The sequence below is a fragment of the Mycteria americana genome, chromosome 1 (genome assembly GCF_035582795.1).
Source record: "Mycteria americana isolate JAX WOST 10 ecotype Jacksonville Zoo and Gardens chromosome 1, USCA_MyAme_1.0, whole genome shotgun sequence".
NCBI classification, from domain to species: Eukaryota; Metazoa; Chordata; class Aves; order Ciconiiformes; family Ciconiidae; genus Mycteria; species Mycteria americana.
The window spans coordinates 26,527,504-26,546,348 of NC_134365.1; positions in this window are offsets into that span (position 1 = coordinate 26,527,504).

Genomic DNA, 18,845 nt, shown 5'->3' on the forward strand with positions numbered 1-18,845 from the left:
AGAACAATATTGTACACAAATACTGTACAAAGACTCCACTGTGAGAACCACAACTGAAACACAGTCATGCAATAAGTTCTTACCATTTGCTTCATGACCAAAATCCTAGGACAACCAAAATCCTAGGACAACCAGGACATTAGGACCTTGTGACTTCTCTGACGCGCCAGTTTTCATGCCCGAGTTTGCCACGTTGTTGTCTTTGCAAGCTTGGGAATAGCCAGAAAATCCTCACTGAGGGCTATTGTGCAAGGGTATTTTCATCTAGTTCCTGTGTGTTGTGGTGCCCAGATCAAGCAAACCAAGAAACACAGTTCTTGAGGCTGTCTCTCAGTCATTCCCTTTAGTAATAACACGTGCACTGTCTACATTAGTGGAAAGGGAAATGAAACTCAGGCATGCCAACAGGCTGCTGTCTTCAAGCGTCCCCCATTATGTTTCATGGTTTATTGGAACATGTGAGAGGCTTTTATAAAAATAGGAAGCTGCTTCAAAAATTGTTTACAGCAGGGGATGGGAGGGGATATGTAGTAGAATACAAATGAAAATACAATTCAACTTTGTTCAGTATCTGTTGAAAAGCAAACAGGAACTTATTTATCTACCTGTAGTCTTCTTCAGTTGTTTTTTTTTTTTTTATATACAGGTGGATAAAATGTCACATTTTTCATTTCTGCCAACGTTAATTCTTATTGTATAGTCAAATGAGTAGCCACACCAACTTCAGTGGGATTGTGTGTGTAAGTGCTGCTTATCATGACATACTGATGGAACTGAGCTTAAACTGACATTTAAGAAGTGATTATCCACTCAGGCCATAAAAAAGAAAGTAATTTTACAATGGAAAACTTCCTGTTGTTTATAAATGTAAATAATTAACTGTATTGATTAACTCAACCTTTAGAACAGCCTAATTAGAACATCTCCTGATAAGGAAACATGGATTAATGACAATGTTTATTGAGATGCAAATAGAGTGAAAACGAACTAAACACCAACTGTGAACTCAAGGAAAAAAGAAATTCAATTTGTGAATTCCAATCGACATTGCTCAAAAAACTTCCATACAGCAACAGAACTGCTTAGCACAGAGAAAGGAAGGGAGGCCACAGAGGCTGCTGTTTTCTCCTGTTGATATAACGTTATTAATGATGATGGCATTTCTCCAGCAAATGTTTCACATAAATCATGTATCATCACTTGTGACAGAATGATGGCATAAAGGAATATTACAGTTGCCCTGTGATCTACCTTAAGCTAATTGCTAGCATAAGTTTCATTAGTCTTCAACTGACAAGAAAAAACTGATTAAAAACATAGATTTATGTTCTGATGCACACTTCTCAGATGGGATTAAGACTTTTAAATCTCCCTCTATTCTGTCCTTACCCATTCCAGATCACTGTAATGTCCTTTTTCTATTTTCTAATTTCTTCTCTCTCTTCCCATGTGTAGGGTTGTTTGCCACATCTCTAACTCCATCCTTTCCATCTTCATATTCCACCTGCTATGAATCCATTGGTCCTTCCCTTTCCTTGTTCCTTCCAGATCCATTCTGTCTTCTAAGCTGTATGATTTCCGGGGCTTTCTGTGCCCATTTAGGACTCTTACAGCTGCATATTTTCTTCAGTACTCTGATTTTTAACTCTTGTTTAATGCAGTGTTTCCAGACCTATAGTCCTTTCATTTTGTTTATTTGTTTTCAAGAAGGACACATTTCTAATGCTTTGATTTGAAAAAATCAGGAAAGACCGACCATCCCTAGATGGACGGTCCAGGTCTCAGCTACCGCTGGTAGGTTCCTATGCTTTGGTTTCTCATAAGGGAGCCTCACTGCCCATTGCGCACAAAGATTGCTGAGGAACGGAGTGCAGAAAGCAAAACCTGTCTGTTACTGAGGGCTAGCCTGCTCCCACAGAAGAACTTTAAGACACAGTGACAGCTAAAAGTGGCACCAAGCAGTGGTGCAACAGAGCCTACGCACAACTACAAGCCTGGGTAGCTCTCAAACTACTAGAAATGAGAATTTTGCTTTTCTTTGGCACCTGCCACTGCTGCACTACAGCAGCCCTGTCTGGCGGGCCAGAATCCATTCACCACGGTGCACTGCTGCGAGCATGTGTTCTCGATCGCAGCATTCCTAGCAGTTTTGTCTGCCAGTGTCAGCATCAGGTCTGCTGGTCTCCTCACATGCTTTCAACTATTTTATTATAAGTCCTCCTCACTTCTTGTTTGTTGCCTGCTATTTTTCTGCTGTTGCTGCTGTTTCTCCATTCTTTCTAGTCCTCCGAGTCTTGCAGTCCAGCTGTCCGTCCCAGCTGCCATGGACCCCACCATCTCCCATATTCCACCCCTTCTGCTGCTGCAGGGGCATCACCCACAGCCTCATTCTCCCTCTGCAGGAAATAACTATCATTCCTGCTGTACTACACACCATGGCTATTGGAGGACATTAGTTAAATAACTAAATTGTCTTGAGACTGAGCACCATGTAAGGGTTACAGCATGATCGTATTTGTTCTGGGCAATCAACTTTATGTAATGGGAAACTCCATCCAAAGCCAGATCCTAGGAAAAAGCTGGGTGAGACTATCAAATACATAATGTTACCCTTGTCTAGTGCAGCACTGTGCAGAAACTTCACACTTCCATGAAATGATCCTCCAAAGGGCAAATTTGGCCCAGAAGTATTGTGGCTGGATGGTAATCTATCTGAGAAATCACTTTCCTTTTCTACTTATTAGAAACTCTTTCAAATTCTGAGATTCACATTCCTATTTCTGGAAACAAATCCATGACCCCAGATAATTAATTTGCTTTAACAGTCAACAGGAAAATGGAACTGCCATTTATCTTTCAGCTTGACTTTGTGTACACACTCAGGCAATTACGTCTTCATCTTTTAGTTAATTTTGTCTGCTACAGACTCAGTTAAATTTACTTGCAGATTTCAGTTATTTCCTGAAAGTCTCCAGGATATGAGCAATTGCTGTTTATATATTAATCACTGAAATGTTTTATCCTGACTTCCTAAGGAAATAAAGCTTATATGAGCAATCCATATGTTTGTGTGCACACTTCTTTATCTGTCCTTTCGCTCTGCCCTGTCTCTATCAAATTCATTGACTAATTTCAACGCATCTGAAAGAAAAGTCATTCTTTTGGAGATGAATTGTGTACTCCTTAAATGTTGTGTTGTCCCTAGTAGTTTTGGGTTTTTTTCTTCCTTTCACTGAGGAAAAGGTTGCAACATGAACCTTCCACCTATTAGACTCAAGAAAATCCACACACGAGAGCAATGAGTGCCCCAACCATGAAAAAAGCTTCAGTTGGTGAACATAACTTATTAGGCACTGTTGTAAGCCACAAATGCACAAGGACCCAACTTAAGCAGTTTTGCTGCTCACAGAACATCTGGTTTTGTTCGCTTGATTTTCTTAAAATCTTGAATGCTGGGTCACATGGCATGCATGGGAATAAAGTTTGAAAAGAATTATTTTAATGATTATTTAAACACTTCTAGTAAAAGTTTAAGTTTCAAATGCCTTTAGCTGATTATCTCTAATGAAAGATATTTCTTGCCTTTTTATAATTGTCAGATGCGCAATCATACTTTTTTCCATGAGGTCGGCATGTTCTTGTGGCTGGAAGAGGTCCATATCTGCTAGCTTTCCACCAAGAAATGCTATAAATGGCTGCTACGCCATCAGTGGCACAGAACAATGTGGGATATGACACCATCTATCCCCTGTGCTGCTCAGAAGACGTGTCCTCTGAGAGCTGAGGTCTGCAGATGGAGCAGGTAAAAAAATAAAAAGCTGAAAGTTAGGAGATGACAATGCAGTTGTATTATCCTCCACCCAGATTCATGCTCTTGTAGTCTCCTTTGTCCCTGGAGCAAATTCAAAGAAGTTGAAAGCAGCAGCGGGGGAAGGAAATACTCTGAGAAATTTGCCAAAATAGTGACATTATGATTGACTGAAGGAGCACAGCTGCCACAGGAGAGGATGCAGACTTTCAGGGCAGGCATGAATCTTCACTGCTCCTGGGCATACACTGTCAGATACGTGAGGATAACCCAGAAATCACCTCTCCTTTGTGATCATTAAGCAAGATCTGTGCAGAGATTAGGGCACCTGAGAAACTGGAGTTCAGACCGGAGGAGTTGCAGGAGAGGACAGATCCTTGTGACAGAATGCAAATGCCATAACTTCTTACGAAAGCAGAGAAGATCTACTGGAATTTAGCATAAGACACAGGTCTACCTCTTTGCTGTGATAATGTTAGGCAAAACTTGGGGAAAAAAAGGAAGAACACCTGACTTCCTTGAAATTTTATTACTGGATGTATTCGAGATGGTAATAACATTGTAGCTGTGATGCTCTAAAGATATAATGAAGTGATCTTTCTGGGGAAGCTAATTTACATGATAATAATTTTATTAGAGATGTATACAATTGATGAAAATACAGGCAACTTGGAGAGCACATAAGCTCTTATCCAGCTGTCCTATTGACATTTTTTGTGTGATGTTTTTAACTTTTACAAATATTTCACATGATCTAAACATACCTGTTTTATATATCCTTGGTCAAATTTGCATCACAATTTAAAATATAGCTGCTTAGCTTACAAATGAACTAATATTATTCCCTACTGACCTGCATCAGCTTACTTTAAGGTTATTATTTATCATTTTTGTTCTGAAATGCAAATTCATGGTCCCACATGCGGTGAGGCCTGTCATGTTACTTACTACAGAAATAAAGAATAAAAAGTGGCCACAGGCTAAGTTGATACCTAATTTGTTTTTCATTTCATGCATTGGTGGAGTAACCTTACCGTATTTTTAGATGACTTCTAAATGGTTGCAATCAGCACATACCGGAATGATGTAACAAATTACCTAATGTTTGCATAAATGCAAAAATCCTTAATGTAAGCATGCCCAAGGTTATTTGAAATTGCATTGCTAAGACAGAACAGGCAGTAAGTCCCGCTGCAGTCCATTTTAGAAGGATTGATCTTGTTTCAAGTTTTCAGACATGTCCACAATTCTCATGTATTTCAAGGCCAATTCTTTCCAAAAAAGAAATCTAAATCTTAAGTGTGCAATATTCTTTTATTTTAGTGCACGTGGAGAGTTTGCCTGTTAGACGTCCACCTTGCATCAGTATTGTACTTCAACAAAATATGAAGAGAGTTACATAGTCACTTTGGGCTTAACTGGCATATTAGTTAGTATTCATTGCAATGAACAGCGTATTTCCAGTGTAGCAAGTGGTAGGAATGCCACTTCAAAAACAGCTTTTCTACCATAAGCAGGAGATCTTACTCACCAAAGAGTTAATTTTGGTGAAGAGGGTCTAACTGAGAGATTTTCCAGCTCTCATTTTCATGCATGTTGGTTGCAGAGCTGTCTGGTCTTTTACATTCACATATGTTTTGCCCATAAAATTTGTTGGTATTACAGAAGTTATAAGAGTTAAGGGCTTTACCAGAAAAGAGAGCTACTTCATGGGAGGCCACAAGTTGAATTTACAGCATGTCAGGAACTCTGAGCTAGTGTGGCAAGGGAACATATTTTTATTAAGGAAAAAAAAATCCTCATTGTTAATTGTCAATAATTTATAAGGAAAGTAATAGAATTACTGCTTTTTTTGCTCCATTTCAATTTGAAAACAAAGAGTAAGTCTTTTTTGCCCTTTAACTAGAAATCCTGTATTCCACTTAGTTACAATTTCAGATCTCCTCTGCTCTTCTCTGTGTCTCTGCCCTTAAAAATTAATGCAAAACACTTGGGAATGCAGCTGACTGGGAATTCTTCAATGAAACAATTTTTCATCTGGAAAATACTCATTCACTGTATCGTAAGGCACTTGCAAGAACCTAGGTGCTTCAACAGGACTTTTACTGAAATGCAAAACTCAATGAGAGTGAGAGGTATGATAGGTAAAAGCCTTGTGATCGTGAAAGTCTCTTGGGAGATAAACAGCAAATTCAGGAGTCTCTTCTGCCTTATGTAGGTGTTAGGCCTGAGATTTTTTCTTCTTGATCTTAACTTAGTCCCCTGACCACTAGATGTGAGAGAAACCGCTATAGAGCTCGTCCAACGATTATTCTGTCTATCTGGGATGTTGGGTACTCAGCTTCACGGCTTTGTTGCAGAGAATTTAAACAAAATATACAAATACAAGAAGTTGTAATCCATTTCTAGCTTAGGCAAACCACTGCTGAGTTGATTTCCAGGTGGTTGGAGCAGATTTCTGGGACAGGGAGGAATGGCAGACCTGTAGACTGAACCTGAATCTTTCACATCCTAGGTAAATTCCTCTCACTGCCAGACTACTATCTGTGCATCCATAAAATTGAAAGGGGTTAGTGTCATTTAATAAAGAAAAAGAACATTTAAGAAACCCTAAAAGGTTTTACAGGATCAAAAAAACATTTCCTGGTCTAACCTGATACTGAGCATCTTTCATCAACAGGGGACAGATTTAATAAAAAATATTTATCATTATACATGATTATAAACTCATATTATTTCAGTTTGACTGTGATTGTATTTATATCCTGATATCATTAACATTAAGAATTACTTTTGTTAGCAGTGAAATCTGGTACTCTGTGATTGACAATGTTTTGTATATAGAAAGGGAGAGTCTCACCTGAAAAATTTGACAGAAAACTTTATGTACCTTCCAAGACAATGTTTTATAAATTTTTGAGAAAAATCCAATGGCTCTTAAATTCTTTGCATAAAGTATAATCTTAAACCTATCAGGTAACACAATGTTGTAATTTTATAACAACATTTAGCTGCTAATTAACGTAGTAACAGATAAGTATTTGGTAAAAATAGAAACAGGTCTTAATTCTTTTTTATCACAGATGTCAACATTTCTTTGCTGTGATTACATCTGGGCTGTTTTTCCATTTTGAGGCTAAACATAAATTCAGATTACAAATGTTTGCTTCTAAAGAATATTTACTGGAAGAAGAAAAGCCAAAAATAGTATGTTTTAGCAGGTCTCTTCTTTTGTAAACAAGATTAACACAAACAGTGCTGCCAGAAGGTGATGATTAATGGTTCTAAACACTATAGATCTGCATTATGTAATGCATCTCATATCCTTGAAATGAGGACTGTAATTTGTCATTGTTGTCTAGAGCTAAAATTACAACAGGTAATTTACAAGAATAGATTGTAGTGTTTTATAATTGCATTTTTTTAATTCGTGTGGTCTTACATTTGAATAAATGTTAGATCTCAGAGCAATGCATTCATTTTCTGTGTAGTGACGTGCAATGGCTGGATAATCAATTATACATTTGTTTAGTTAAAGTGACCTCTATCATATTTCTTACACAGTATGGTAGCCTGTAAGTAGCACCACACAATAAAACCACACTCTTCCCACCGAGAAGCACTCATTTTCTACTTTTATTTCCTCATCCCCACTCAGCCCCGTGACTGGCAGGTTCGCAGCTAACCCTTGGGGTTGGAGCACATTCTGCCTGCCCATGGGAATTACCTTCTGGTCTCTCGTCAGCATGCCCTTACGGGGGGCTGCTTTCTCATGGGCCCTCGCTGGCACCTCTCCTTGCCCCTGCTGCATCCCCCTATTTTAGACAATGAGTGAATTCTCTGACTGGCCTTGGCTCATATCAGGGATATGGCTCATTGTAGGCTGCAGAGTTCATTAAAAGGCACAAGATATTTCACATTCAAAGAATTTCTCTCTCTGAACCTCTCTGTACTCTTTCACAGAATTACAAAAAAATTACGTAGGAGATGCCAGACAGAAAAACCTGATTCCTGGCATTTTTTTACAGGAATGCACTAAGAAACCAATGTTTTGGCTTGTGATATGGTCTAATGTGCCCTAATCATTTGAATGGGAAATTCCATTAAATCAGTGACTTATGGTTCTGGAATTGCTCAGTGACCTCAAGTGCTGGAGGACAGATGTATCTTGCCTTCTTTATTTACTAGTGCTGGCTTATAATTGTATCTTTCTAGCTTGGACAACAGAGACAGCTCCCTTGTGGGCCACTTAGTTGAACTTGACTGAAGAATGTCTGCCCCTGGAAAGAAAAATGTTTGGTTTCCAACAGAGAACTGGACGTTTCTGTGCCAAACGGGACAGTGTTTGGAACAAGCTAGAACAGAATGGAGAGAAGATTAAATTATCACGCTAGGACTGAAAGTTATTATATAGATAAGTAAAAACATAATATGCTTATGCAGGTATCTGTCTACTGTGAATGTTCTTCCTTTTCTATTTTCGACCAGTGTTAACTGCATAAAGCTAATGTGTAGTCACTCCTTGGTACTTGCTTTCAAAATATAGGCACATTTTGTTAAATGTATAGCATAGGCAGCAAGTGATATGGTCACATCAAGCTGTTAAAAAGAAGATAAGTGCAGGTCAGATAAGTCTTCAGAGACATTACAGGGCCCTGCAAAATTAGTAGTAGCCAGTGCTAAATGCCTTTTCATCTAGCCATCGCATACAATTAAAGTATACTCTGGAGGTGCTCTGTGTCTGCTGTCTGTCTCAGAGATGTAAGAATTTATTCACTATTAAGAATCAATATATTATACAGATTTTTAGTGCAGAACCAGCATATTTGAATCAAGGAGAAATATTTTCATCTGGTGAAGTTTTCAGCTTTAATCACCCACTCAGGTTTGCATTTCAGTCACCCCCTTCCAAACACACAACCACTCCATATATCTACATGTGTTTGTGTGTGAATGCATATGTATACATACATGTGTTATTTTGGCAATGGTACTCACATCTTGTTCATAATACTATTTTCCGTTATCTGTCCTTGCATATCTCATTTCAGTTGACACAATATATACTTACAGATTCAGAATTTGAAAGGGATAGGAAAAGAAAAGAATGAATATTTTCAGTGAAGGCATCTGTATGGTTTTATGTAAGATTTTTATAAGACCAAATTGAAAAAAGGCAAAGAGAACATCATAAAAGTAAACCTATAGAATTTAATGGAATGTTATAGCTTTTTTATATTTTTTATTTATCCTACAGATTTCATTAGGAACCAATAGCCTCATTATAGAATCTTGCAAGATAATGTCAAAAATAAAAAGGACACATACTTAGATAAATTCTGTAAGTCTTAAAGTAATTTCTGTAGAATCCTGCCAGCCTCCTTGCCCATGGTGAGTTCTAAAGGATTTTCTGTAGAGACTCCATTCTTCAGTCTGTTCACAGGAAGGCTGAAGGCATGGATACAGCTGGACAAGACACGTGCGTTATTCAGTGAATTACTAGTAGCTATCATTTGCTGCCTTGCCACAGCAGTAACAAAATAGTAACAGAGAGCAGAACTCCCATATCGGGTAACAGACATGCACCAGCTGTCCCTTTAACCCACTGCTCTCCTCCTTCCTCATAAACCCTTTTTTTTTCCATCTTTAAATATTACATGTTTTTCACTTATGAATAATACTTTGTTTACAATGTCACATCTTAAGTACCCAGTGAATTATGGAAAATTCTGTGTTTGTAATTGAAATAAAATACTTGCTTCACACTGATAAAAGAATCACAGAAGTTTGCCCTTCCTGTTAGTATTTGTGTAACTTTAAGAAATGTCTTTGCATCATGTACACAGGTGCCATGTGATGCAGGAGTTACCATGGAAACACCACTATTGAATGGCAAAATCAGGCTTCAGAATAGCTTTATCTTACTAACCTTCAATTTTTCCATATGTTCCAAGTATTCTTCTCTGTTCAACATGGAGTGAACATGAAACATAACAAATCTGTGGGCTGAAGGATGATATGCTTCACTTTCACAACTTTTCAGGCATTGCTGTCCTGTTTTAGTAATAAATTCCTTTTGTTCCTATTATTGTATAAGAAAGACAAGTAATGGACAAACCATATATGTACTTTATCTACGTATCTTCAGAAGATATTGTAAGGCAGACATCTCCCAATGGAGACTTTAATACTTTAAGCACTCCATAAGTAATGGTCACCCCATAAAAGGTCCATCACTGGTGCCACACTGTGTTTCATGGAATAAAGGAGAATTGTTAGTTTGAGAGGGGACCCAAGATACCACAAAACCTGTGGTTACTCGTCAACTGAGCACAACCACTATTCTATCACATTAAGACCTCTATCAAACAATGCTACCTTCTTTGAATATAAATTTCATCATATGAAAGAGCTTTTATTTGATTCTTTGTATTATAAGATGTTCTTGAAGGAAACAGAAAATGTACATGACATAATGCTGTACATGAAGAAGAGCTCTTTTCTAACAATAGTGATGACTAGGCAAATGTGTCAAATGTACTTATATAACATAATTCAGATCAATACTTTTTTATTGTATCATTCAAGCTTACTGACTATCTAATAGAACTAATAAAACATTCTTAAACCTTTATGCTCTCAGATTTAGGAAAGAATAACAAACAATGGTGAAAAAATATGTCAATGTTTAAGAGTACAACATAGAGTTGCTAAGTATGTATGTTATATTTAAGACTGACAACAGCATGAAAAAACACCAACACAACTGTAAGTATACAGATACATTATGTAAACTATGATCATGTCACACATAACTCCATCTTTGTCGTTCAGCCACCTGAACTTTTGTTTTCTTATTTGGGCAGAGGGAGAGGTTCCTTTTCCCTGCGTAGCTAAGTACATTCTTAACACATCATATGTGATGATATGAAGAATCCTGCTCAGTCCCAGCTGCAAATGAATCATCTCATGATTTCAGAGAAGGAGGGAACCGGTGTGGAGTGCGAATGGGCAGATACAGAAAGGGAGGAATTTCCAAGAGACAGAGTTCATTTACATCAGTAAGTGGTAGAAGCAAAGTTTTACTGAGGAATGCTTATAATAAAATGAAAGAATTAGATGACCTGCTGAAAACTAAAGACAGAGCACATGAGAAATGTCAGTATGAGAAATAAAAGAAGAATGGAAAAGCTTACAGTGAGGACCTCCAAGTAGCCGTAAGATTTGTCTAGCAGAATTCAGGCTACACAAAATTAAAGGGAATTGCTGTCCAAAATGATCTATGTCTGGAAGAAGGGGGGAAGAAAGAGAAAGATTTAAGGGTAAGAAAGAGAAGAGGGGATAGGGCAGATGAGTAATGCAAGAAGTTGAAATGAGAGAAGACTGTGAAGGAGAGAAGACTGCAAAGTTGTGGTCACTCATGAAAGGCCAACATACAGTCAGTAAGCGTGTAGGAAACAATGGCGGCTGGTCAAAAATAGTTTGGGTGGTGATCTCCTAGCCAGATCAGTATTTAATGAAGAGAAAGCTAAACTAAATGGACATTTTGGTAAGAAGAGCAATCACTTCAGAAAAGAAAATCAAGAAAAATTTGTCAAAGCTAGAAGGAGGTCAAATGAGTAGTCAAAATCAGAAATGCAGTTTCCCTCATACTTAAGAAAATAAAATGTCTTATTCTAGTCTTGAAATTGTACTACCACCCAGTCACTTCCCTTTACTTCTGGTCTTCTCAAAATTTGTTGCAGTGCAGCTTTCCCCGCTCAAGAAAATGTTCTGTCCTTCTCTTGGCTTCTTTAAAAGTCAAACATAACATCTGGCATTAGATTTTGACAGGGGTGTGGACTTGTTAGTTGATATGGCTGTATAAATAAAAAGGATGAAATGCACGAAAATTTCATTGTCATTGTAGTTAGTTATTAGTTAGGTCAGGGATTTTATAGGCTATAGAGAATTTTTTATGAAATCACAGTCGAACCTTCTGCAATGAAAACTGCCATCCCAAGTACCAGAAACTGGTGAAGGAGGAAAGCATTCCCTTGCTGCCCAGTAGCTGTATGCAGTGCGAGGCTGTGGCTAGCCCTAATCATTTTAGCATCAATACCAAGAAGTTGTTGTCATGATGTGACACAGACAAAAGTTCTTTTTGCTCGTCTCCCAGATCCAGTAGCTCCTTACAAATGTAAGATGTCCCCAGAAGTGTCCCCAGAAGAAGGTTTATTAGTATTTTAATCAGTTTTGTGTATAAAATACTGCTGTGTGTATAATTTGTTCTGCTTCCATTTTTAAGGTCTTACTGGATTGAATTAAATGTTTTTCAATAATTATGAAGCATGAATACCAGTCTGGGTATTTAGCTGCTGATAAACCTGAAAATCAATTCTAACTTGGAAACCAGATTGACTTCTTTTTCACTCGTTAAAAAAAAAAAAGGAAATCACAGGCTAAAAAGGTTACCTGAGGCAGGTCTCATTTGCAAAACTAGCAGCAATATAGACATATATTACATAAAAGCCAAAGTAATTAATATCTATACAACAAAGTGCATAAAGCAGTAGTTCATACACAGTGAGAACTGTGGCTATTAAACAATTTTTAATTGAAAACAAGCAATTTTTCAGTCTCAAATAAGCCATTTGATGGGATTCTAATTAGATTTGTGTTTCAGTTCTGGAAATACCATTGTGTGCACTTTTTATACTGCTTTTAGGCCATAGCAAGTTGCTCCCAGGACACGTAACAGACAAGTCCCATTTTCATCATGCAGTGGAGCCTTGAGTACATTTAGGACTGTTCATTGTAGTGGTTCAAGGACACCTGGTGCTGTGGAACAAATGCTTTATTTACAAATATAGATTTAATGAGTTTCTGATGTGCAGTAAGATATCCTTTGATCCTGAAAAAGAAGAGTTGATACATACTAGTGTGATGCAAACAGAGAAGACTATTCAAACTAAGGCATGTCATAGCTATCAAAAGCATCCCAGTACTGTAGTACCAAAGCAAGAGCTCTTTGATAAACAATCCACCAGGACTGCAATGTAATTTTAACACCTTCCATGGAAAATCATGGATAAATGACAGTAGGTAAGTGTCCAAGTCACTGATGTGATAGATCAGAGCAGAAAATTCTCTTTTAATAATGGTGTTTTAGTGTTGGACAAAATTGAGCTTTATGGCATTTGGGTTCCTACTGTGTTTCTCAGAATCACTTCCAAAGCCTATTTCTAATCACTCTGGCATTGCTAGGATGTTATACTAAAGTTGTATAGCATTTCTGCACCCCTGTTTGTGACCAGTTTATCTTATCTGGTTGATTATGTAGCTGTGTTCAGCCATGTCAGTGTCAACAGGTAGTGGCACAAGAATTGATGATCTCCAGCACCACTGAGTGGCAGTCCAGTTCTGCGTCCTTATGTCTGCATTGCAAATCCAGCACCCTCCCTCCCCAGGGTGTTTGGTCCATGGGAGTAATGCATCAACATTTCAGTAACACATTGTTTACATGATGAGCAGCCAATTCACTCACTTGAAAAATGGGTTACATTCATGAAAGGTATTATAAAGAGACTCTTTATGGTGGAATTTTAACAAATAAATGCCATACATTCTCATCTGCCAACTTAAAATTTGAAATACTTGAAAATTACAAGTACTTGTGAAAATAATGAGGTTTTGTCTTTGGAGGAAGCTGTACAATGATTCTGTTGTGTATATTTATGAAGTATTGCTGTTTGTCTTGCAGCAAGTGTATAGAGGCTCCAAGGAAAAATCAGAGCCTATGCTGAGTAGTACCGACAAAAAAGTAGCACGCAGATGGCTCAGATTTAGGGCACGAGCCACCTACTTCAGATAATATACAGGAAGTAGAAAAAAATTGGTGAGGAAGTCACAGTCATCCTCTGTCCCATGAAAGATCATTTCTGATTCCGACTTTAATGAAAGCTAGTTACTTGCTGACTCATTATATTAGCCTGTTTTCTCACATGAAGAATCCTTCATATTGCAGAAATGTGAGACTGATTACAATGTGAAGGAAAAATATGGTAGTAACCCTGGTCTCACTCATCATTCTGGGGAGAAAAAGAGTTTTGGCTTAGATACCTAAATATGTTCACTTCTTCCGCACATAAGTTCGAAGCAATTAAAACCTGCCACTTGACAATTACAGATATTCAGTAAAATAAATGATGCTTTGAGAGGCATCCTTCTCATAAAGACTTTCCCTGCCTTTTATGTTTTTTCTGCTTAGATAAGTATCTTGGTGGGCATGTACCTTTGTCCAATACAGCTCTAATTATGACATGTCAGAGTTAAAAAGTCACGGTAAAAATCTGTGTCTTCTAACATGGAAAAAGAACTTTATCAGAATGATGAAAATTGCATCCAGACAACTTACTTTTCCCTCCTTCTCTGAAGCAGAGTCTAAAGCATCTTCACTCCACTCTTCCTGCCAGGCTTTATAATAATAGCAAAGTAATATATAGTTCAGATGTCTTCATATCCCTTGTTTTCTTTTTCAAGCCTCAGCATCCCTCCATCATTCTCCAGATTTTTACATGCTCTTTTATCTTACCTGTTCTTAATGTCTTTGAATTTCCACTCATCTCTGTCATTTCTGTGTCCTGCTTTCTCCTGCATCTCACTCAAGCCTCCAATGACAGTTTCAGCAGCAATTTTCATGGAACCTGTGAGCCAGCCAGCTGGGCTTTCAGATCCAAGGAGAAGGGAACACCATTTGTATTAAGGCACCTCACGCATCGTAGCTCCAGGCTTTGTCATCAGAAGACTATGGTGTAAGTGATCCAGACACAGCTGTCACCTCAGACGCTTCTTCATATGGCTCCTGGATGACAATCTCAACGCAGAGAAGAATCTGGACAAGGGACAGAAACTTAAGAGGAAAAACAGGTTAGCCACAGAGGATATTTAGAAGAGGAGAAAGAAAAAAGTCGAGATAAAAAGGATAAGGAAAACAAGGAAGAAAGTGAAACAAATGGGAAGGAGAATACTTCTCCCCTCCCATTAAGGCCACAAAGAAATTGATGATTACTTAAGTGCTCTTCTAGTGTTTTGCAACACCAGATTTTGCTTCATCTCCTCTAGTAAGTTCTCTGCTAATTCTTAATCAGAGTTGAGCTCTGATTGTCACATGTTTCAGACCTGGGACCTCTATTACAGAAGATAATCCCGTAAGGGTATGTGTAATTAGATGGAACAACAGGGTGTGACAGCAACTCTGTACTGCAGAGCAACTATGTGCAGAGCAGCACATTCACCTTAGCTAGCAAGGGAGTCTTCTGAAAACCTATTTCATATTCACCCTGACCTCCCCAAAGAAAAACTGCCCTAAGAGATAATTTATCAAACACTGAAAAATAAGGAAGTGTCAGAGTTAAAGATGTCTGTGAATCTTTAATCCCTTATTAAATTATCATGCCAGCTTTAGTTATACAATCATACACATTTTTCCCCTTGACCCTTGCTTCATTATGTGCAAAGAATGAGCTTTTTAATATATTCTTTTAGCTTCATTCAGCATGTGGTCTATTTATTTTCCACTCTTGAGTGTCAGCTGTGAGGATGGCCATACATTTCCTGCTCGCCTGTTCTGTGGCTCTCATAGCACATATATGTTTCATAAACATTCCTCTCCACAACACTTGCCTTGAAAGAAAGGAGTTTCACCATCTCCACCCTACGGCTGGGAAACTCAGGCTGCATGATACGAGTATCTGAGAATTCAGGCTGATCCATCTGAGTAGTTCACAATGGGTAACATGTCATATTTTCAAAGGGCAGTTCCCCGTAGCTTCAGATACAGTTGTGAATGTTTAAACATTTCTGCAAATCAGCCTGTGAGATCTCAAGCTGGACGACAACAGAGAACAAAACAACCATCTGGGAAAAATGTGATTAAAGGAACTTGCCACACAGGAACTCTGCAGTGGAGACTGACTCCAGTTCTCAAAAGCAGCTACTGTCTAGTGATGAGATCTCCCTTGTATTTCCCTACGGCCCCAGGGCTTTATGATAAGAAGTGTCATGCAACCTTGGTAACTAGCAGTGCTACTGGCACATCACAGATACTAAAATGTGCTCTTTGCTTGTGTAAAATCCCCTGTTGTGCCTGAAAAGGAAGTGCGGACTGTAATAAACAGGACTCTGAAGATCACTGTGCCTTTCCTTGTTTCTGGAGCAGTTACAAATGCTGAATGCCTCCTTATGGGATTTAACTAGAAGAGAATGTCTAGCAAAAATTCTGTGACTCCCATTATAACATCAGGCACCATATATTGAAGAAAAGCCACCAGAAAACAACAGAGCAGATTTTTCAAACTGTGTCCTTTAGTGCAGGCACGATCCTTCTGTTGAACTGAAATCCATGTTTATGGAGAGGGGAAGAATACAAGGAAGAACAGGCACTGGGAAGTGCCCTAGGATAAACAGCAAATAAATTCATTCTATGTCAGGAATAAAACAATCCAACTCCGTATTTTTCAGGTCCTCTAGCTGGACTCACCTTGGGAGTCACTTTAAAGAGCACTGCTCTTTTAAATCCATAAAGTATTCTTTTTCCTGAGCTTTGTGACACATGGCTGAGTGACTACATGACGTTTTCTTGCTTGCTTCTAAGAAATTCACAGTTATACTGTCTGCTTAAATACTTTTCACGATTAGCTCTGGTAGCAACTTTCCATCTCTCACTGGCTGTGCATATTTTCTGGAATGGATGGGATTTCCAGACTGTCCTAACAGGGAGTTAACTCCTAATGAGTTGATGTGTACCCCTACTAAGGAGTCTCATCTCCTGGCTTGTGGAGCAGATCTCAAGACTGTTGACCTAGAAATCACAGAGCCAGATTCATCTGTTTCTGATTATCGGACGCATCGTTTTTGTTATTCCTAACATATTAATTTTTATATCGAGGATGTATTTTTCCAGCTGAATTTTGTTCTCACATCATTTGTTTGACATGCAGATTATTATGCATTTTTATGCTCTTTTAAAAAAAATAAATAAAGACTGAAAAATGTGAACTGGTCTTTTTCATTTAGTATTAAAAGCAAATTTGAATCTTCTCATTTTTCATTTTTCCAGCTGCTATATGGTATATTATTCTCATATTTTTAATGTGTATTATTGTTTTGCTCCATTCTTTTTCTTGTTCCAGATGCCCTGACTTTGAAGAATCCATGCTCGTCCGTACTTATATCCATATTCATCTTCACAGAGAAACACTGAAACACATTGTGATGGATGTTAGAACTCTTTGGTTGCTTGCTCCAAATGTACTGTGTACGAATTATATTGTGTGTTTTGTTAAGAAGAGTTTTGCTGGCTGGGAAGAGGAAGGCTGTTTGCCTTGCTGCTGCTGCTGCTGCTGCTGTCCTCTATTTGAGGAAGAAGGAGGAGATTGCTCCCCAGCCAAAGGGTGACCCAGAGGAGCTTCTAGAGGCACACCGATGGCCAGGGCAGGAGACAGAGAGGAAAGAGGTAGAAACACAGGCTTAGAGGGCAACTCAGGTTGGAAGGGACCAGCTGTGAGGTCAGACCACATTGCTCAGGGATTTATCCATCTTGGGCTCAAATTAAGAGATTGTTGAGGGGAGAGGAGAGCAGATCTGCAGCAAAGCCTCTGAAATGATGGAGAAAAGGAAAATTGTTATAGAGTCCCAGAAAAAAAAAATCTGCTGAGGTGTTATTTCAATTCAGGGAGCCAGGGAAAGTTGCTGAACTAGGAAGCAGGGAAGCCCATTTGCAAAAGCCCATTAAGCCAGACTGTTTTCAAGACTATGATTTTAATCTCTTAATCTTCTGTATTTTATTTATTTCAAGTGCTACCTTATTCCAAACAGTTGTTTTCATGTTCAAGTAAAACCAAGCTTTAGAAACTGGAAGAAGTTGGTGTCTTTTGATGTCTTTATTTCAAAAGAAAGAAGGGCACTTTTACCTCATGGTCTTGAGCAATGCTGAGTCCTGTTACAAACATGCATTTACCAGACGGGTTATTCCTGAGCCAACTAGTACACCTTCAGTTTTATAGATGGATATTTGTGTACCTGAGAATTTTGTTCTGAAACAAACCTCCCTCCTGCCCTTGACATTAATGCTGTCATTAGGGAGGGATATTGATTGGGCAGACAGTCATAACTGGTGCTGAGGACCAGGCAAGAACTAGGCTTAAAACCAAGGCACACCAGACCCCAGAGAAGTCAAGCAGTGTACCAAGCAAAGAGTGGAAAAAGGGAAGCACGGACAGAAGGGCTCTAGAGTAAATGGCGCAAGGAGCTAAGGGAAAGAAACCAAGGAAGTCTGAGTCTAGGCTAAGGAGCAGACAGACCTGGAGCAAAGCTGAGAAAGAGCTAAGATAAGCAGACAGGACCAAAGTGCAGAATATCATTACAATCAAGTAACACACTGAGAAAGCAAGACCAAGTGGTGAGATGCCTACCTGAGACACTGACAAGCCACCAGCTAGCTTCAGAAATCCATCCTCAGAGGTCAGCGTCAGCTATTTATGTATTTACTATCTTGTAAATAACTTTGTGCAGAATAATTTGCTCATTGGAGTAGCCCGAGTTGAATGATACCACACAGAATTAAACGAGTATGTGCCAATGCACATCCACATGTATGTTCCTCTGTTCAGTACTCATCTGAGTAATTTTAAATGTTATGGCAGCATATAAAAAGACATTACTTTAACTCATTGCTTTTTCAGTGATAAAGCTTCCTGCCATCTAGTATCAGGCAATTATCACCTATAAATTTACATGCATGCCTAATGCTATTCCACTTGACCAGGCTACTCATGTAGTTTAAATTAAAGACACTTGCAGCTATGTGCTGGATGGGTTTCTTTAATATCTACTCCTCTTTTAGTTGGGTTTCCTGATGAAGAAGGGCTTATGAGATCATACTGTAGTATTCACACAGACATATGTCTATCAATCCACACTATTCTAATAGCTTTTGAACCTGTTGGCCAATTTCAAGCATATTTGACAAAGAGGAGCTATCTTACAGATATTAAGT